Raw genomic sequence first — 19,012 nt, forward strand, 5'->3', positions numbered from 1 at the left:
GAGAAAAGAAATGACGTGACCTGTGACCTGACTTTCATTTTAAAAGCGTCAGACTCTACTTGTGAGACTATAGATGAAGGAAAGTGAAAGGGGAGAAATAAGTGTCTTGAGCTAGGGTGGTTCTAGTGTAAGTGGCAAGAAGTGATCAGTAGTTCTGGAAGGTAGAGTTCCTGGGGATTGAATAAAAGGCATGAAAGAAAGAGAAGAGTCAAGGATGACTGCAAGATTTGAACTGAGTGATTGGAAGGATGGAGTTATCAGTTGAGATGGGAGAGAATTCTGGTGGAGAAAATTTGAAGGGTAAGATCAAAATTTCGGTAATGGAGGAGTTCCCACTGCGGCACAGTGGGTTAAGAATCTCGTGGCCCAGTGGTCAACAAATCTGACTAGGAACCATGAGGTAGCGGGTTCAATCCCTGACCTTGCTCAATGGGTTAAGGATCCGGTGTTGCCGTGAGCTGGGGTGTAGGTCACAGACACGGCTTGGATCCCTTGTTGCTGTAGCTCTGGCGTAGGGTTGGCAGCTGCAGCTCTGATTAGACCCCTAGCCTGGGAACCTCCTTATGCCGTGGGTGTGACCCTAGAAAAGGCAAAAAGATACACACACACAAAAAATAATAATAATCTGACTGCAATGGCTAAGGTCACTGAGGAGGGGGAGGGTTCCATCCTCAGCCCTGGGCAGTGGCTTAAAGGATCCCACATTCCCACAGCTGAGGCATAGTTGGCAGCTGTGGCTCGGATTCAGTCCCTGGCCCTGGAACTTCCATATGCTATGGATGTGGTCATAAAAGTGAATTTTTTTTTAAAAAAAGGATTTCAGTATCAGAAATGTTAAGTTTGAGACACTTATTTGTCATCGTGTTGTCAGGTAGTTAGTTGGAATGGGTGATTCTGCAGCAGGAGGGAGAGGTGTGGGGTAGAGATCAAAACTGGGGAGTCATCAGCACATGGATAGTACTTTGAACCATTGCAGTGATTCATGGTAGGTAAAGAACTGAAAAAAGGAAGAGGATGAAGGACTGAAAAGCTGGAGAGAAAAGGAGGACCTAGTAAAGGAGAATAGAAGGGAAAATCAAGAGAGTAGAGTGTCATGGAAGCCAAGGGAAGAAAGTTTTTCCCCAATGGTTAAATTTTCCTGTATTCCTAATTTTAATTTTAGGAAAATGCCCTTCAAACAGAGACAGTAATCTTTTTGGATTACTGTCAGAAGTTAATTTTCTAGAAATTGCCTTAATTTCAAATTATATGTTTCAATATTGACCTTGGGTGCTTTGATAATAATTAATTTGGTGTCCATACTGCATTTTCCACCTCTTCAATTTCTTTTAAACAGGGTAATTAAATACATCAAAACTGTCTTCTAGAATATAAGCCTCACCAAAACCTGCTATCAAGCCACAAGTCCAAAACTGTGATTAGAAAACAAAACCTATCATATTTAGATCCAAAACTGGACTTGAATTATACAGTACAACAGAAAGGAAAAAATATTGTCGAGCTCAGAAATCACCGATATTCGGGAGTTCCCATCGTGGTTCAGTGGTTAACGAATCCGACCTGGAACCATGGGGTTTCAGTTTCAATCCCTGGTCTTGCTGAGTGGGTTGAGGATCCGGCGTTGCCATGGGTTGTGGTGTAGGTTGAGGACAGGGCTCGGATCCTGTGTTGCTGTGGCTCTGGCATAGGCCAGTGGCTACAGCTCCGATTAGACCCCTAGCCTGGGAACCTCTATATGCCACAGAAAAGACAAAAAGACAAAAAGACAAATAAAAAATAAAAATCACAGACCCTAGAAAAGACAAAAAGACAAATAAAAAATAAAAATCACAGACATTCAAGTTTGGCTGTAATAAGTCATAAAATATGTAGTTTATATATACAGGAATAATCAGATCAAAATCAAGGAGGAAGTGGGGGGCAGAGGGAGGAAGAAGGGCAGCAGGAGGAGGCGAACCAAATTTTATTTAAAAACTATAGACTGCAAAAAATATTTTGGAAGTCTCTTTTAGCCTAAATATTTTATCTCCCTACATATAATACATTCTTTCCTCATTAGAATACAGAATAATCCTGAAATAGTCTTGAATAACTGTCTTAAATTTATTCACAGGTGCCATGCACATGAAACCAAAAGCTGTTTGTGGAGACTGCCTTCATGGCTTATTGGTAATAACAGGTGTGTGCATTGAATAAAAGGATTTCTTTGGTCAGAATGAAATTCTTATTTGGAGGAACTTTCAAAAACATTGATTAATTCAGCAAATATGTATTTAATGCTATACAATAAATGAATAGGGAGAGTACGGGTGATGTGAAGCAGTGGCTTTGTGTTTCTATCTCTGTTCAGATTTTAACTCGGTCACTTAGATGCTCTAAAATCTCAGTTAAATCACATAATCTTTATGAGCCTCATTTTCTTCATCTGTATCCTGGTGAATAAAATAATAATAATTTTTTTGGCTGTGCCCATGGCTTGTGGAAGTTCCCAGGCCGGGGATTGAACCTGTATCACAGCAGTAACTAGAGCCACAGCAGTGACAACACTGGGTTGAGCCACCAGGGAACTCCTAAACTGGGCTAATTATAGTGCCACATAGGTTGTTGAGATAATCTACATTAAAGAAACACACACATGCAGTACATGCTAACTGGCTGTTTTTATTACTTCTAGATCTAAGAGACTAAGCTAAACATTGTAGAGAATAAAAGACATCATGTTTGCCCTCAAGTAGCCTACAGTTCAGAAGAAGATGAAACACATTTCTAGTTGTAAGTATTCAGTGGTGGTCAGTGTAGAGTGTGCCTTAACTTGGGGCCCATTTTTTCCATCTGCCTTTTCTCAGTAGTTGCTTCATTGTTCCTTATTTTAGGGTCTATTCCTAATAGAATATACATCATTTTAAAATAAAATACTAATTTTTGATATTTAATATGTTTACTTATTTTACTTCTGACTTTTTTTTTTGTCTTTTTGTCTTCTCTAGGGCCGCTCCAGTGGCATATGGAGGTTCCCAGGCTAGGGGTCAATCGGAGCTGCAGCCGCTGGCCTACGCCAGAGCCATAGCAATGTGGGATCCGAGCCACGTCTGCAACCTACACCACAGCTCATGGCAACGCTGGATCCTTAACCCACTGAGCAAGGTCAGGGATCGAACCTGCAACCTCATGGTTCCTAGTCAGATTCGTTAACCACTGTGCCACAACGGGAACTCCTAGTTCTGACCTTTGAGAGACCCTGGAATACAGTACTTGGACACCAGATGAGTTCAATGATCCAAACAAATTATGGCTAAGATTGTGTTGAGAAAATTTGATCTGTAGTTTTACAGTATGATTTAAGTTCTTTATATCACAGAAACCATTCCAAAGGCGTAAAATATTAATCCATTGCATGAGAAAAAGGAATACCACTATTGGGGCCAGAAGATTTTTAACTCTCAATATGATATGATTCTTTAACAAACAGAAAGTAAATCAATGCTTTCTGAGCTTGAATTATGCCTTTCAGTTTGTTGCTAAGAACTGTTAAAGAAAGACCAAAACAGGAGTTCCTGTCGTGGTGCAGTGGTTAGTGAATCTGACTAGGAACCATGAGGTTGTAGGTTCGATCCCTGGCCTTGCTCAGTGGGTTAAGGATCAGGTGTTGCCGTGAGCTGTGGTGTAGGTTGCAGACGCGGCTTGGATCCCACGTTGCTATGGCTCTGGTGTAGGCCAGTGGCTACAGCTCTGATTGGACCCCTAGCCTGGGAACCTCCATATGCCACTGGAGCGGCCCTAGAAAAGGCAAAAAAAAGGACAAAAAAAAAAGAGACCAAAACAGAGGCCATATTTTGAATATACTTTTAGACCAAATACTCATAGGTACATAACCAAAACTTAAACTATCCTGATTTCCTCCAAATACTAGCTCTGACCTAAAACAAAACTTAAGCTTTCTTCAGGACAGTGTGACCTTTTGGCTTCCTAGGCAATCGGTATACACAATTAAGCTTACACAGTGCTACTACCACAAAAAGACTGTTTCTAGTAACCAATCAAAATATTAATTAAAAAATGCACTCCCTCATCCATGTTTTATAAACTGAGCTACAACTGCTGAATGCTGAGCTTCTAACCACTTTCAGCTCAAAATCTACCTGTTTGTGAGCAGTTTGCTTCTTGGTCAAAAAAATATTTTTATCAAGTAAAGCTCTCTGAATTTTTTGACAGAACAGTAGAACCATTACAGAACTAGCATCTCATCTGTCACTGTTTCCTTGGTACCCAAGACCTGGTTTTGGCAATTCAGCTACTTAGCTCATAGAATTTTGAGTGTTCTCTTTTGTTCTTTATTCCATATCTTATCTTAATGACTAATGAGGTTTGTTTCCCAGTCTTTACTGACACAGAAAGTTTGGTTAAAAAGTTAATACAAGGATCCATAGTGTCTGTGGGGTTCTCACAATATCAGCTCTCCTTCGAAAGAAGTTAAAGTCAACATGAATAGAATGAATACAACTTTGTGAGGAGGTGTTAGAGCCATGCCCCCTCCTACCTGAAACTGAATTAGAGTGACTAAAATATGAAGACTTTTCAGATATTGAAATCCTGGAGAGCAGAGTTCCTTTTGTGGTTCAGTGGAACATGCATGAGGATGCGGGTTTGATCCCTGGCCCCACTCAGTGGTTTAAGGATCTGGTGTTGCCATGAGCAGTGGTGTAGGTTGCAGACATGGCTCAGATCCCATGTTGCTGTGGCTGTGGTGTAGGCTAGCAGGCAGCTGTGGCTCCAATTCATTCGACCCCTGGCCTGGGAACTTCCATATGCCATGGGTGCAGCCCTAAAAAGAAGAAGAAAAAAGATCGTATTTGTTAAAATCATTACTAATCTCATTGGAAAAGTCCTCAGGTACTGATAAGCCGTCAAGCTTACAATGGTGAAAAAAAGTTTTCTGAAATTCTGATTTTCTTGAATAGGGGCTTTCTTTGACTCCAGGTCACTGATGGCAGTGCCCATAATGCAGTGCAGAAGGTGGAAGCAGGGTGTGGGGGATGTGGTGGGTGGTGATGTTTACTTGATGTTTACTTCCCAGGGCTGTTTCTCAGATAGGCCATCTCACTGCTACCTTTTTTTATCTGTGGACCCCTGAATTTGCCTTACTTTTCCATTGCCACCATTAGTTAGCTAGAGCCATCTTATCATTAACCTGAATATATTTTTAGAGTCTACTTATAGAGGCAGTCTGACAGGTGATTTGCGGGGGCCCTTCTACCCTACTCCTTTGTGCAGGATACTCACCATCCTCTCACTGTATGATAGAACCTCAGGCAGCATCTTGGGAGAGCCAAAGTTTATACACTTTGTTGTTTCTAACTAAAGTTCTTCATCTTTTCCAACCCACTGTGGAAAAGAATGCATTCTCATAGCCAACCCTTTTCTTCTTGAGGCAATTAACAAACCTTTTTAGTTTTTCTGAAATTTCCTTTTCTTTTTCCTATAGCAACCATATGAAATAGAAATAAAAGACTCCTTATCCTTTATCCCTTTACACTCTAATAGGGATGATAAGGTCTTACATAATGTTGGTCTTTTGTTCCACAAAAAATCGAAAAAAAAAAAAAAAAAGCTAAGCTTCATTTAGGGGGAATAACTAAAGTTAGTAGCTTTCCTGGAATTTCCATCATAAGAGCCAGAGGACCTCTGAGACAGAGAGAGGAAAGGAGGAACTGAAGAAATGTTCATGAGATCAGCATTAACAGTACTGATAAGGGCAGAAACTGTGAAACTGGTTTACATTTTTTTTTCTTTTTATGGCCACTCCTGTGGCATATGAAAGTTCCCAGGCTAGGAGCTGAATCAGAGCTGCAGCTGAGGCCTATGCCACAGCCATAACAACACCAGATCCAAGCCTCATCTGCAACCTACACTGCAGCTTGCAGTATAGCTGGATCCTTAACCCTCTGAGAGAGGCCGTGGATTGAATCCACATCCTCATGGAGCCAACATTGGGTCTTTAACGTACTGAGCCACAGTAGGAACTCCTATATTACATTCTTATCTTCTGTATTTCTAAGTCACTTCTACTTACTAGATTAAGGTGAAAAAGTGAAGGTTAGGGAAAAGGACCCCTTAGTAAGCGATCAGGTTCCAAAAGTTTCTACCATATGCTAGGACACCCCAGGGAGATTTTGTTAATTTTTTTTTCCCCTAAATTTTCCCTTCTTTATTCTAAAGCCTAGAGTTCAGGATGCAGATCAGTATATTCCAAAATTTACCTCAGTCACAGACACTAGTTCTGTGACAGAGGCATGCTAGAAAGTTCCAATGTTCTCCAGGGATCACTAGATGTAAAACATCTTATATTTGCTGAAACCTTCAGAAGACCTACAGAGCTAACTTGAGGTATGGTCCATGGACCAGAAGTAATGGCGTCATTTGGAAGCTTGATATAAATACAGAATCTTGGAGTCCACACCCAGACCTACTGAAAGATCCTCAACCAATCCGTAAACACATTAAAGTTTGAGGAACACTGCTAAAGATGTGTGTTACATCCCTCACTCCCATTAATTTCCATTCATCAATCAGAGGCCTTCTTTCAGGCCAAAAACATATGGTTGGCTTATAATAATATTTTATTATTACTAAAAAACCCTTTTATTATTTATTTAAAAATGATTACACTGCTTGAAGGGAAGACAGATGGGTTAGAACTATTGTGGACAGCTAACATAGGTATTTTTTTTTTGTCTTTTTGTCTTTTGTTGTTGTTGTTGTTGTTGCTATTTCTTGGGCCGCTCCCGCGGCATATGGAGGTTCCCAGGCTAGGGGTTGAATCGGAGCTGTAGCCACCGGCCTACGCCAGGGCCACAGCAACGCGGGATCCGAGCCGAGTCTGCAACCTACACCACAGCTCACAGCAATGCTGGATCGTTAACCCACTGAGCAAGGGCAGGGACCGAACCCGCAACCTCATGGTTCCTAGTCGGATTCGTTAACCACTGGGCCACGATGGGAACTCCCCTAACATAGGTATTTTATGTTCTAACTTAGTCCTTATATAGACATGGGATGAGATTTAACAGATCCCTTATCTAACTGCTAAGCAAAAGATAAGTCCAGGGACCTACCTTGCCATAACAATATGGCTTTATTTTTCTTTCATGAGACTATCAACAAAAGTGATTCCCAAAGTGTAGTACCAGAACCAGCAGCATCCACACTACCTGGGACTTGTTAGAAGTGCAAATGCCTGGGCGAGCCCAGCCTTTCTGAATCAGAGGCTGTGGGGATGGAACTTAGAAATCTTTATTTTAACATGCCCACAGGTGACCCTAATGCATGCCCAAGTTGAAGACCTACTGGTCTTGATCCATAATTATCTTCAGATACATATAAGCAGACATTGAAGGTTTTGTTTCTGTAGTATCTAAGGTAAGCTTCCTTAACTGGGAACCAAATCTGCCTTTTCCCTTGTCTTCATTTGGAAAATCTAGGGGCCCACACCAGGTGATACCAGAATAATTATCACATCAAAATGTTCTTGTGGGTATTCCAAAAAGAAAAGAAAAGAAAAAAACCTCTAGAAATGAATCATCATCTTTAGGTAAATAAGAGATTAATGACTGCCGACAAAAGCATATTTACTTTTTGCCAAAATTTGTTAAAAATCTGACACTGTGGTGTGTCCAGGTGGTTCTTGGACATGAAATTCATTTTTATTACTGCCTAATATTTTGACTGATTAGCCTTATTGCCCAGAAATGCCCAATTTTTCAGTCTCCACAGTTGGACATAACTGCTAAAGGCAATGTGGTATGTGGATTGAATCCTGAAAGAGAAAAAGACATTAGTGGAAAATGAATGAAATTGGAATAAATTCCAAAGTTTAGTCAATTGTAATGTACCAGTGTTTTTAGTTTTGAAAAATGTACTATGGCAATGTAAAATGTTAACATTAGGAGAAAGTGGGTGAGGGTATATAGAAACTCTGTATTATGTTTGCAACATTTCTGTAAATCTAAAATTATTCTAAACTTTAAAATTTCTTTTTATTTATTTATTTATTTTTAATTTCTTTTTTTAAAAAATATCTCCCTGACCTTTCATTTAACAAAGCCACTGAAGTGTTATCAGGTAAAAGAAATTAAAGAACTGCTCTACACCAACCTAGGCTGCCCATTTGTAGGTAGACCAGCATTGTTGAATTTGTTTTGTTGGGACACCAGCAAAGCTACTAACAGTCTCAAAACATTTCCTAAATATATAGGCTAGGCAGTTAAATCAGAAAAGTTGCTTCCTTTACTCTCCATTCCTTGAACTTTTGTGTATAGAGTTTCCACTTGAGTACTTTGTACTTGGTGATATGTTGTGTTAATAATAATCCTTAAATCATTTCATGATGACTGTTCTCATCCACCCCCGCCCTCCTCCAGAGCACTTAATGCAGTGTGCTGCAGGAAGTAGGCATTCAGAGCTTGGATTTCTCTGACTAACTGACTGACTCAATGTGCTACCTGTAATTACATTTTAAAATTTAATCAGGGAAGTTCTAGGAACTCAAGGGGATAAAGTCAAAATCAACTATTCAACTTAAGATTGCATAAATTGTCTAGAGTGAATAGACTTCATCAAAACTTGTCAAAATGCAGAATTCATCCGTGGAAACCAGAATATCAGAAATTTAAATCATCCCTATGAAATACACTCAAGACTGAAGGTGAATAGTTCATGGTGAACTTAACATTTCTAAAGTAAATTCTGAGCTGAACGGAAAGTTACCAGTCTTTTTTCATTATTTTTTAAAATTGTGTTTTGTTTTTTAAAGTAATCAAGGATCAAAAATATCATCTTGCTCTGGCTGTCGTTATGTGTTGAGAAATTCTGAAAAAGGCCTGCAATAGAAGGAACCATTTATGTCTGCAATTTTCTTCCTCAGTGGTATCTATGTAAACAAAAGCCAAAGCTACTTAAAAATACCCAGAATTATGATACAGCTAGCCTTAGATATTCTCAGAGTTTTTCTAATCTTAGTCCCCCTAAAATTCCTATATGTAGATGCAAGGCAGAAATTCTCACCATTTTTTCAGTGGGAAAATGGAAATTCAAAGAGAATAAAAACAGCGTCCAGATTAAATTACAAGTTTTAATTCTTAGGCCATTGCTCTTTTAACTTACCGTGGGCCTTGTGCTTCGGTCCATATTACATAGAGTAAATGATTAAATGAACACAACCTTGTACAGCTGCATGTAACATTTTCTTTTCTTGACTCTGCACTGACTATTCAGGAACAAAGCGCTTGATGAAGTGAAATGTGGATCCTTTAAAAGAGACAGATGCAGAAGTTTGAAGCAGTGAATGTGAGAGCAGTATTTGTTTTTCATTTAATTTTTTCAACCTCTGTCTTCTATTGTAGAGATGATAGTGTTTGATACAATTTTGGCAAAATTAACTTAAGCAAAAAATATATATTTGATGTATCATTTCCCATACCTATAATTAAATAGCAAGACTTACCTCAGAGGTTCCTAGTTACAGAAAGTGGGAAAGAATTACCTTTAAGATTTCCTGAGGTGAGGTAATTGCAAATTATTTGGTTGACACAATTACAAAATTGTTGGTCAGAAGCCAGGAGAATTACTGATTTTTCTTCCAGGTTTTTTTCCTCAGGAATAAAAAAGTGTTCAAATACCTGAATAAGATTTTATATTTGTGCCATTCATGGGGAGATTTAATATTTGAGGTGCCAAAAGGTTTACTATTTGAACAGTGCCTTCTAACTATATACACAATGAAGATGTACCTAATGTACTTTATATAGTTGATGAAATATATCATCTAATATTTTATCTCAAATTAGCATAAACATTTCTGCATTGTTTTAAAACTAACATCTAACACAGTCAAGTTTGATGTCCTAGATAAGAAAATATAATGTGTTATCTTTTCCAGAAGAACATTGCCGTATCTATCATACACTTAAATAGGAGTTGTGGCACTGATCCATAGGCATCTTTATTAAAAATGGAAGTCTCCTCAACTTGGAGTTATGTTTAATGAATATAGCACATTTAGTCCCTATAAACTGTTAAGTAAGGTGGTTCCAGTACTCATTTAGTCATTTATTCTATAAATATTTCTGAGCGCTCACAAATAAGCATGGGCCTTGTGAGTAAGCCAGAGAAGCAACACACAGTAAAAAGCCCTTCTCTGCAAGGAACTTAAAACTTAATGAAGAGTCAAAACATACAAACATGAAATCGTATATCTCAATCCAGGTATTAAATAACACTGGAAAAGAACACTGTAAGTTAAAAGAGTACATTTCCCACAAGTTCTTTGAACACTGTAAGTTAAAAGAGTACATTTCCCACAAGTTCTGTGATATTAAATAAAGGGAGTGCTCTGTTTTGAAAGCCATGTATTATAATGGTTAGGAACACAGTTTTCTAAAAAATTTTATGCAATAGTACAATATTACTATTATGCTTTTTAGATCTCTATGGCTTATTTACTACTCATTACAGATTTGTACCCTTAAACCTCATCTTTATCATTACTGCCTCCTCCTGTTTTACTCTGTTTTTCACAAGTGTAACTTTTTAATTTAATTTAATTTTTGCTTTTTAGAGCTGCACCTGCGGCATATAGTGTTACTTACAAGTGACATCATATAGTACTTGTCTTTCTCTGTCTGACTTATCTCACTTTAGCTTAATGTGCTCAGGGTCTGTCCATGTTGTCACAAATGGGAGGATAGCCTCCTTTCTCATGGCTGAAAACTATTCCATTGTGTATATGTACTACATCTCTTATCCATTCACCCATGGATGGGCATTTGGATTACTTCCCGTATCTTGGCTGTCGAGGAACATAGGTTCTAGAGACAGCCATATTTGGATTCTGGTCCCATCTTATGTACTTTAGCTGTGTGATTTTGGGAACATCCCTTAACTTCTCTAGGCCTCTGTTTCCTTCTCTCTCTCTCTCTCTCTTTTTAAAGTAGATACTAAAAGCCCCTAGCTCATGGGGTTGTTGTGATGATTAGCATAATGTGGCTGGCACTCAGTATGCTCTCACCAAGTACCTCCTATGATTAGTGGTCTATTATTATAATCAGAGAAAATTTCCCAGAGAGGGACTAAGAACTAAAGTGAATTTGTTCAGTGTTTGGGTTGACTGCAAGCGCTACTTCATTTGTTGCTGATACTAAGGATAAAATACAACCAGTGATGCCTAATTGTCATCTACTCAATGACATTGGTAAATGCATGGAAATTCATTCATTCATTGACTAATTCATCAACTATTTCTGTGTGCCTTCTCTTGCTAGCTACTGTGCTAGTTATCAGCAATTAGGTAAGTAAAACTACTCAGGCTGTTTTTTCATTGAACAAATACATAAATGTATATAATTATTATAATGTGTTAAGGCATAAACTGTGTTCTGAGAATGTGTAATAAGGGAATACCTGCCGGGTTTAGGGAAAGCTCTTCTGAGGAAGTGACATATGAACTGAACTTGGGGAGTGGGAAGTAGGAAAGGAGGAGTGGGGAAAGGTGTTTGGGCAGGAAGAACAGCACATGCAAAGGCTGATCTTGGTAGACCAGTGTGGATGGAGTGCAGGGGAGTTGGGGGATGGGGCAAGTGAGACTAGAGGTGGAATTTGTGGGCAGTGTTTAATTAAGAGTTAGATCTTTATCCTGGGTGTGTTCATGATAAGCCACTGAAGAATTTAATAAGTGCATGATGTGATTAGATCTGTGTTTTGCAAGAGCCATGGGGTTGTTTGGAGAGAGTCAAGAGTGCTGGAAGCAGAGAGGAGTCTCTATAGTTGATTGTGTAGCCAGAAGACTGAAGGGACTTAATTCAGTGGGAATATAAACATGAAAAGATTCTACTTTTGTTGCTAATTACTGTCTTCAAATGTGTTGGTCCAATTTGCCTTCAAATTCCATAATGACACCCCTAGCAGATTATCATAATTTGAAGATCATTTACTGTATTAAAAAAGTCCTATGTGACCTAGTCCATCTTATCCCCAATTTAAACCTTTATTCACCCACCCACACTCAGTCCAGTTATAACCTAAGGATTTGAGGAACATCACTGGAAGTTGGGTTGCCATGTGATCTGTTTTCTTACCTTCTTTATTATTGGCTTTCCTTTGTTCCCTGGCCTGTGGGCCTAAGAGGAGAGCTGGGGAAGAGCTGCAGATGTCTCCTACCTAATTGGAGTTGCTGCTGTTACACTGTGGTAGGCATTCAAATGCTGTCTCTGTCTGATGACATTCTTCACAGGATCCTGCGAAGACTAGAGGTGGAGTTTTTGGGCAGTGTTTAATTAAGAGTTAGATCTTTATCCTGGGTGTGTTGATGGGGCTACCTCTTTTGACACCCTACTTTAGCAGTGTACCCCACAGCTTCTTACTGTTGGGATCCCCTCATTTGGGGTGTGGCTCTCTTGGACACGTACCAGCAATTCCTTTCAAGTATGGCTTTCTTCTTTGGTATCTTAGGGGAAATCCAAGCATCTTGCCACTCTAACTAGTGTTGCTTCTCTTTATTCTCTAATTCTGCTGCTCAGGGTGGTGCTAAGAGCAGATGATCAAGTCCACTGCCTAAGTAGATGTCCAGCCTAGCAAGGAGATGCTTTTTGCACATGTTTTTTGTTTTTACTGTTAATTTGATTGAGTTTCCTACTTTGGCATGTGGGAAGAGAAAGAAGCACAACGTTCATCCCCAGGGAGTCTCGGATTCTCTTTATTTTCCATGTGTGTGTGTTCATATATATGTAGTATATGTGTGTATATGTTCATGTATATGTAGTATATATGTGTGTGTGTATATGCGTAAAGCACCGGGGGGAAGGTGGAGGAGACTGATGCTTGCAGTTGAAAAGCCATTTCTGCTGCTTCTCATTAACACACGGGTTCTCTTTAGATGATAGAGGTTCCTTTGTGCCTGCTGTTGTTAGCTTGGAGCTTTGGTGGCAATTCTGAGAACATGGGAAAGAGCAGTTTACCAGCCTAAAATATTGGATATGGGAGGTGAGAAGGAAGAGAGTCAAGGATGATTCCCTATTTTCTTTTTTTAAAATTTTTGGCCATGTTATGCAGTGGCTTGAAGTGGGATCTCAGTTCCCAGACCAGGGACTGACCCAGGCCACAGTAGTGAAAGTACCTAGTCCCAACCACTTGATCATCAAGGAATACCCTGATTCCCCATTTCTCACTGGGAAAGGTGAAAAAAGGACAAAGCAGTTGGGGTAGAGGGTAGGCCCTGAGTCTGATTTTTCACATTTCAAGTGGGAGGTACATTTTGAACATTTAGTTGGAATTATTGAGTAGGCAGTTGGACATGTGGCCTGGAGCTCAAAGAAGTCTTACCTGGAGGTATAAATCTGGGGCCACATGAGTATAGATAATATTTGAAAGCATCTATGTACATGTAAACAATAGGGAGGGTATAGCACAAGAAGAACAATAGGTCTAGGATTGATCTTTGAGGAACTCTTTTTTTTTTTTTTTTTTTTCCTTTTTGCCATTTCTAGGGCCGCTCCTGCGGCATATGGAGGTTCCCAGGCTAGGGGTTGAATTGGAGCTGTAGTCACCGTCCTACGCCAGAGCCATAGCAACGCGGAATCCAAGCCGCGTCTGCAACCTACACGACAGCTCACGGCCAACACCAGATCCTTAACCCACTGAGCAAGGCCAGGGATCTCTTGGTTACTAGTCAGATTTGCTAACTACTGAGCCATGACAGGAACTCCTTGAGGAACTCTTTAACAACTAAAGGGTGAATAGAGGAGAATAAAAAAAAAAAAAATTAGCAAACGAGGCTGAGAAAGAATGGAGTGTGTGGTGGAGTAGAATCCAAGAGAAGAGAGTGTCTCATAAAGGAGAAGGTGATCACAGTGTTGAGTGCTTCTGAGAGATCAGGAACACTTAGGACTAAAATGTCCATTGAAGCCATAAAAAAGAACAAGATAATGCCATTTGCAGCAACATGGATGGAACTAGAGACTCATGCTAAGTGAGGTAAGTCAGAGAGACAAATACTATATGATATCACTTATATATGGAGTCTAGTATGTGGCACAAACGAATCTTATCTACAGAGAATAAACAAAGTCATGGACATGGAGAACAGACTTGTGGTTGCCAAGGGGGAGGGGGATGGACTGTGAGTCGGGTTGGTAGGTGCAAACTATTGCATTTGGAGTGGATAAGCAATGAGATCCTGCTGTATAGCACAGGGAACTGTATCCAATCACTTGTGATGGCACGTGATGGAGGATAATGTGAGAAAAAGAATGTATGTATATGTATAACTAGGTCAGTTTGCTGTACAGCAGAAGTTGACAGAACATTGCAAATAAACTCTAATAAAAAATTTTTTTAAAAATAAAATGTTGAATTTAACAACCTGGAGACCACTGATGACCTTAGCAACAGTCATTTCAAGGGAGTGGAAATGGAATTTAGGTCAAAGAGGTTTTAAAACGGAGTGTGTAGTGAGAAAAGGAAGACCATTAGCAGACCAACCCTTTTTCAGTTTATCTGTGGAGGTCAGGGCAGTGATAGGGTGATACAGGGTGAAGGAGGTGGGGTGACGGGAGTATCTTTTAGAGGTAAGGAGTCTGTCTGAAAGCTGATGGAAAAGATGCAGTACACAAGGGCATTAGGAATTGTACATGCAGGAGAGAAGACGGTTGGGATCCAGAGCACAGGGAGAGGAATGGCCTCAGTGAGAAAAAAAGGAAAATAAGAAAGGATTGGTATAATTTTAAGTATATGTGTGGACTTCAGTTTGGGAAAATTAAGTGGGGGGATTGACCCTTTTGTGTGGTAGAAGGACGGTCATGGAGGGAGATTTTAGCTAAACTGAAATTGGAGTATTCATTGTAGCTGCTTTACCATCATCTGTAGAAGCCCTTAGATTCCAAATTCCATTTGACTTAAGACATTTTCCAAGGTAATATATCTCTCACCCTCCAAGGCATCCTGACATATTATTCCAAACATGCTAAAATAGCAGTTATTTTTCCCTAGCCAGGAATATGATTTTACTCATTAATTACACATCCCATCAAAAGCTAAACCATAGAAGATTAGGGAAAAGAAAGGTATTTTAGTGATTTCATTAGTCTTTTTGCCATTTCTTGGGCCACTCCCGCAACATATGGAGGTTCCCAGGCTAGGGGTCGAATCAGAGATGTAGCCACAAGCCTATGCCACAGCCACAGCCATGCCAGATCTGAGCCGTGTCTGCAACTTACACCACAGCTCACAGCAACGCCGGATCCTTAACCCACTGAGCAAGACTAGGGATCAAACCTGCAACCTCATGGTTCCTAGTCAGATTCGTTAACCACTGAGCCACGACAGGAACTCCGTGATTTCATTAGTCTTAAGGCTTAATTATCATTGAGATCAGCTTATTTTGACCCATTGGTCCAATGCTTATTTTCTTGACTACCAAAGCATGCAGTGTCCTTGGTCAACTTGTAATAAACACAAATTACAGAAATAAGTTTTGACAGTTTGAAAACTCCTGAGCAAGCTTATAACATATTTCATTATGTAACTATTACTGAGTGACCAGCATGCTTAGAAAACCAGGAAAGCCAGTTTTATATGGCGCCCACTTAGTTTCAGTTGGACTTAGGCGAGTGGATGAGTTATTTAAATTTCCTTTAACAAAAATCAGTTTCAGAGTAAATGAGTTGGGATTCTCTGATACATGACTGATTATAAACCTTGTAGCTCTGATCCTAGGGAACAATACTGATGGAAAATTAATACTGACTCATGAATTAACTGGTTTCATTAATTAGTTCTAGCTCCCTATGCTAAATGGGACAAAATTGTTTTTCACAAATTTCAAGATTTTTTTAACTCCTGCCTTTTTCCCGAACTGAGAATCAGTCACCTTTTCCTCTCAGCCACCTCAAATTAAGTAACCTCATTGGACTCATTTCATTATTATTTATCAATCACTAAGCTCTTATTAAGAAAATATGTTCAAGCTTTCCCAGGTAGATTTGGATTTGTTTGCCCTTTTCCCCCCATTCCTTTCTCAGCTCCGTAAGGGCCATTCTCTGTTGCGATGGTTTTGAATTTTTTCTTATGTCCTGATGATTATTTCACCAAAGAACCTGAATCCTACTACAATAGAAACAAACTCATGTTTTCATGTGTTTTGTTATTATACTTATCATTTACTGTATTATTTTAATGACAAAAAATCTTGTGGTAATATGGTAGGGTGCAAATAAGAATGGTGGCTAACATGTATTGAGCACTTTTTACATGCCAGCCAGTGTTCTAAGTGCTTTACATCTGTGATCCGTTTAATTCCCTCAACAGTTCAGTTCACTAGGTGCTATTATGGACCTTATTTTTTTGTTGTTGTTGTTGCATATGGACGTTCCCAGGCTAGGGGTCAGATTGGAGCCACAGCTATGGGCCTACGCCTTAGACACAGCAACATTGGGATGGGAGCCACTCTGTGACCTACACCACGGTTCATGGCAACGCTGGATTCCTGACCCACTGAGTGAGGCCAGGGATCTAAGGCACATCTTTATGGATATCAGTCGGATTTGTTTCCACTGCAGCACAATGGACCTCATTTTTATTTTTATTTATTTATTTATATCTTTTTAGGGCCACATCTGTGGCATATAGAGGATCAGAGTCACATCTGTGACCTATACCACAGCTCACGGCAACGCTAGATCCTTAACCCACTGAACACAGCCAGGGATTGAACCCGAGTCTCATGGATGCTAGTCAGATTCGTTTCTGCTGAGCCACGCCAGGAACCCCCTGGACCTCATTTTTATAAATTTGGTGTCTAAGGCACAGCGAAGTTAAAATATTTTGCCCAGAGTCACCTGACCAGAGCGAGGATCCACGCCAAGGCAATCTGGTTCCTGCATCCACTTTCTTAGGGAGCTTATTATAAAATGATCCACCATATAAAACCAGTGTTGGACCAGTAATTAAACCATCCTATAGTGGTGCAACAGAAATGAATCCTGCTAGGAACCATAAAGTTGTGGGTTTCATCCCTGGCCTTGCTCAGTGGGTTAAGGATCCGGTGCTGCCTGAGCTGTGGTGTAGGTCGCAGATGCAGCTCGGATCTGGTGTTGCTGTGGCTCTGGCGTAGGCTGGCAGCAACAGCTTTGATTCGACCCTAGTCTGGGAACCTCCATATGCCTTGGGTACGGCCCTAAAAAGACTAAATAATTAAATAAATAAATATGTGTAAATAATTTGGTGTATGGGAGTTCCCTTTGTGCCACAGTAGAGACGAATACGACTGGTATCTGTGAAGATGTGGGTTTGAGCCCTGGTTTCACTCAGTGGGTCCAGGATCCTGCATTGCTGTGGCTGTGGTGTAGGCCAGCATCTGTAGCTCCAATTTGACCCCTAGCCTGGGAACTTCCATGTGCTGTACCTGTGGCCCCTAAAAGCAAAAAAAATAAAAATAAAATAATTGGAGTATGATCTTTACCACTACTGAACTGAAATGAAGATAAATAAAAATGTACAATCTCTCTCAAATTACCAATGACATTTTTCATAGAACTAGAACAAAAATTTTGGAATTTGTGTGGAAACACAAAAGACCCTGAATAGCCAAAGCAATCTTGAGAAAGAAAAATTGGAGCTGGAGGAATCAGGCTCCCTGATTTCAGACTATGCTACAAAATTACAGTAATCAAAACAGTATGGTACTGGCATATATTTATGCCTGCTCAGCATCTATTCTTTCTTTCTGTCATTTTTGATAATGGCATTTTGATTTTCCCTTGAGGGGGGTAACCCTTCCAATACCTGTCATCTCCTGTATGTATCAGACAAGTTGTTCTACCTTCCTTAGCTGAAAGGTGAGCAAGGGATATGAGTAAGTTTCCTCCAACTCCTCTGGGAATTTAAATTTTGTAAGGAGTAACTGAAGGATGGGAAAAGATTGTAGCTGAAATGCTTACTTGGTTGTCAGCACTCTGAAGGAAGCCAAGCCCATACTTCCTGTTACTCAGCTCATCAAAGTTACCTCAGTTTTTCTGCCATAGCACAACAGGATCAGCAGTGTCCCTGCAGTGCCGGGAACACAGGTTCAGTCCCTAGCCCAGCACAGTGGTTTTGGTTGTGACTTCAGCTTTGATCTGACTGCTGGCCCAGGAGCTCCACATGGGGCAGGGTGGCCAAAAAAGAAAAAAAAAAGTTTTTCTCTTTCTGAAGCTAGGTCTTCCCAGATTGCTTTTGGTTCCTTGAATTTCCCTGTATCTTCCAATAAATTCCACTTTTGCTTGAGGTAATACATTCTTTTTTTGCTCAAACCAGGTGCAGTTTGCTTCCAAGCTAAGAGCCTTAATTTATACATCACCTGTGGGATGGTCTGCTTTAGCTTTACCTGATGAAATGAGCTGGAAATTTTGTTTAGGTTGTTGTGCTCCTCCTAGCCTAGACACATCAGCATCCCTTTTCTGTCTGGGTCTCTCTTCTGCACTAGTGTGCTGGTAAGACATAGGCTTAGGTTGGCTTTGCTCTCAGAACCTGCAGACCTCCATCTTTCTCTCTCTACCTGCCTCAGCCACCAACCTAGAACAGGGAATCTCTACATATGACAGTCTTTTTCCCTTTTGATTTCTGGGCAAGACATTTTTTCTTTGCTTTTTTTTTTTTTTTAGGGCCACAGCTGAGACCTATGGGAGTTCCCAGGCTAGGGGTCAAATCAGAGCTGTAGCTGCCAGCTTACACCGCAGCCACAGCAATGCCAGATCTGAGACATGTCTGTGACCTACACCACAGCTCACTCAGTGATGGATCCTTAACCCACTGAGCAGGGCCGGAGATCTAACCTGCATCCTCATGGATACTAGTGAGCCACGACAGGAAATCCTGGCCAAGACACTTTTTCTATGTTTAGCACAGAAACACATCCCCTTCACAAAACCACTGTGTTCTCTTAAAGTCTTGGCAGAGTAAGGAAAAAGATTCCCAGGCCTCTTCTATT

At 40.1% G+C, this 19,012-nt stretch overlaps 1 protein-coding gene across 2 annotated transcripts in view; it reads left to right on the forward strand.

Moving 5' to 3' along the window:
• The first annotated feature begins 2,055 nt into the window (after positions 1 to 2,055).
• LOC125134652 (uricase) overlaps positions 2,056 to 19,012 on the forward strand; it is a 101,724-nt gene continuing 84,767 nt past the window's right edge. Inside the window, exons 1-2 of one of the 2 annotated variants that reach the window (XM_047794221.1) lie at positions 2,056 to 2,179; positions 2,675 to 2,772. The gene's annotated coding sequence lies outside the window, so the exon portion shown is untranslated. Of the gene's footprint in view, positions 2,180 to 2,566; positions 2,773 to 19,012 lie in introns of those variants that run through there. The other variant, XM_047794222.1, reaches the window with a different exon arrangement.

The sequence above is a fragment of the Phacochoerus africanus genome, chromosome 8 (genome assembly GCF_016906955.1).
Source record: "Phacochoerus africanus isolate WHEZ1 chromosome 8, ROS_Pafr_v1, whole genome shotgun sequence".
NCBI lineage: Eukaryota > Metazoa > Chordata > Mammalia > Artiodactyla > Suidae > Phacochoerus > Phacochoerus africanus.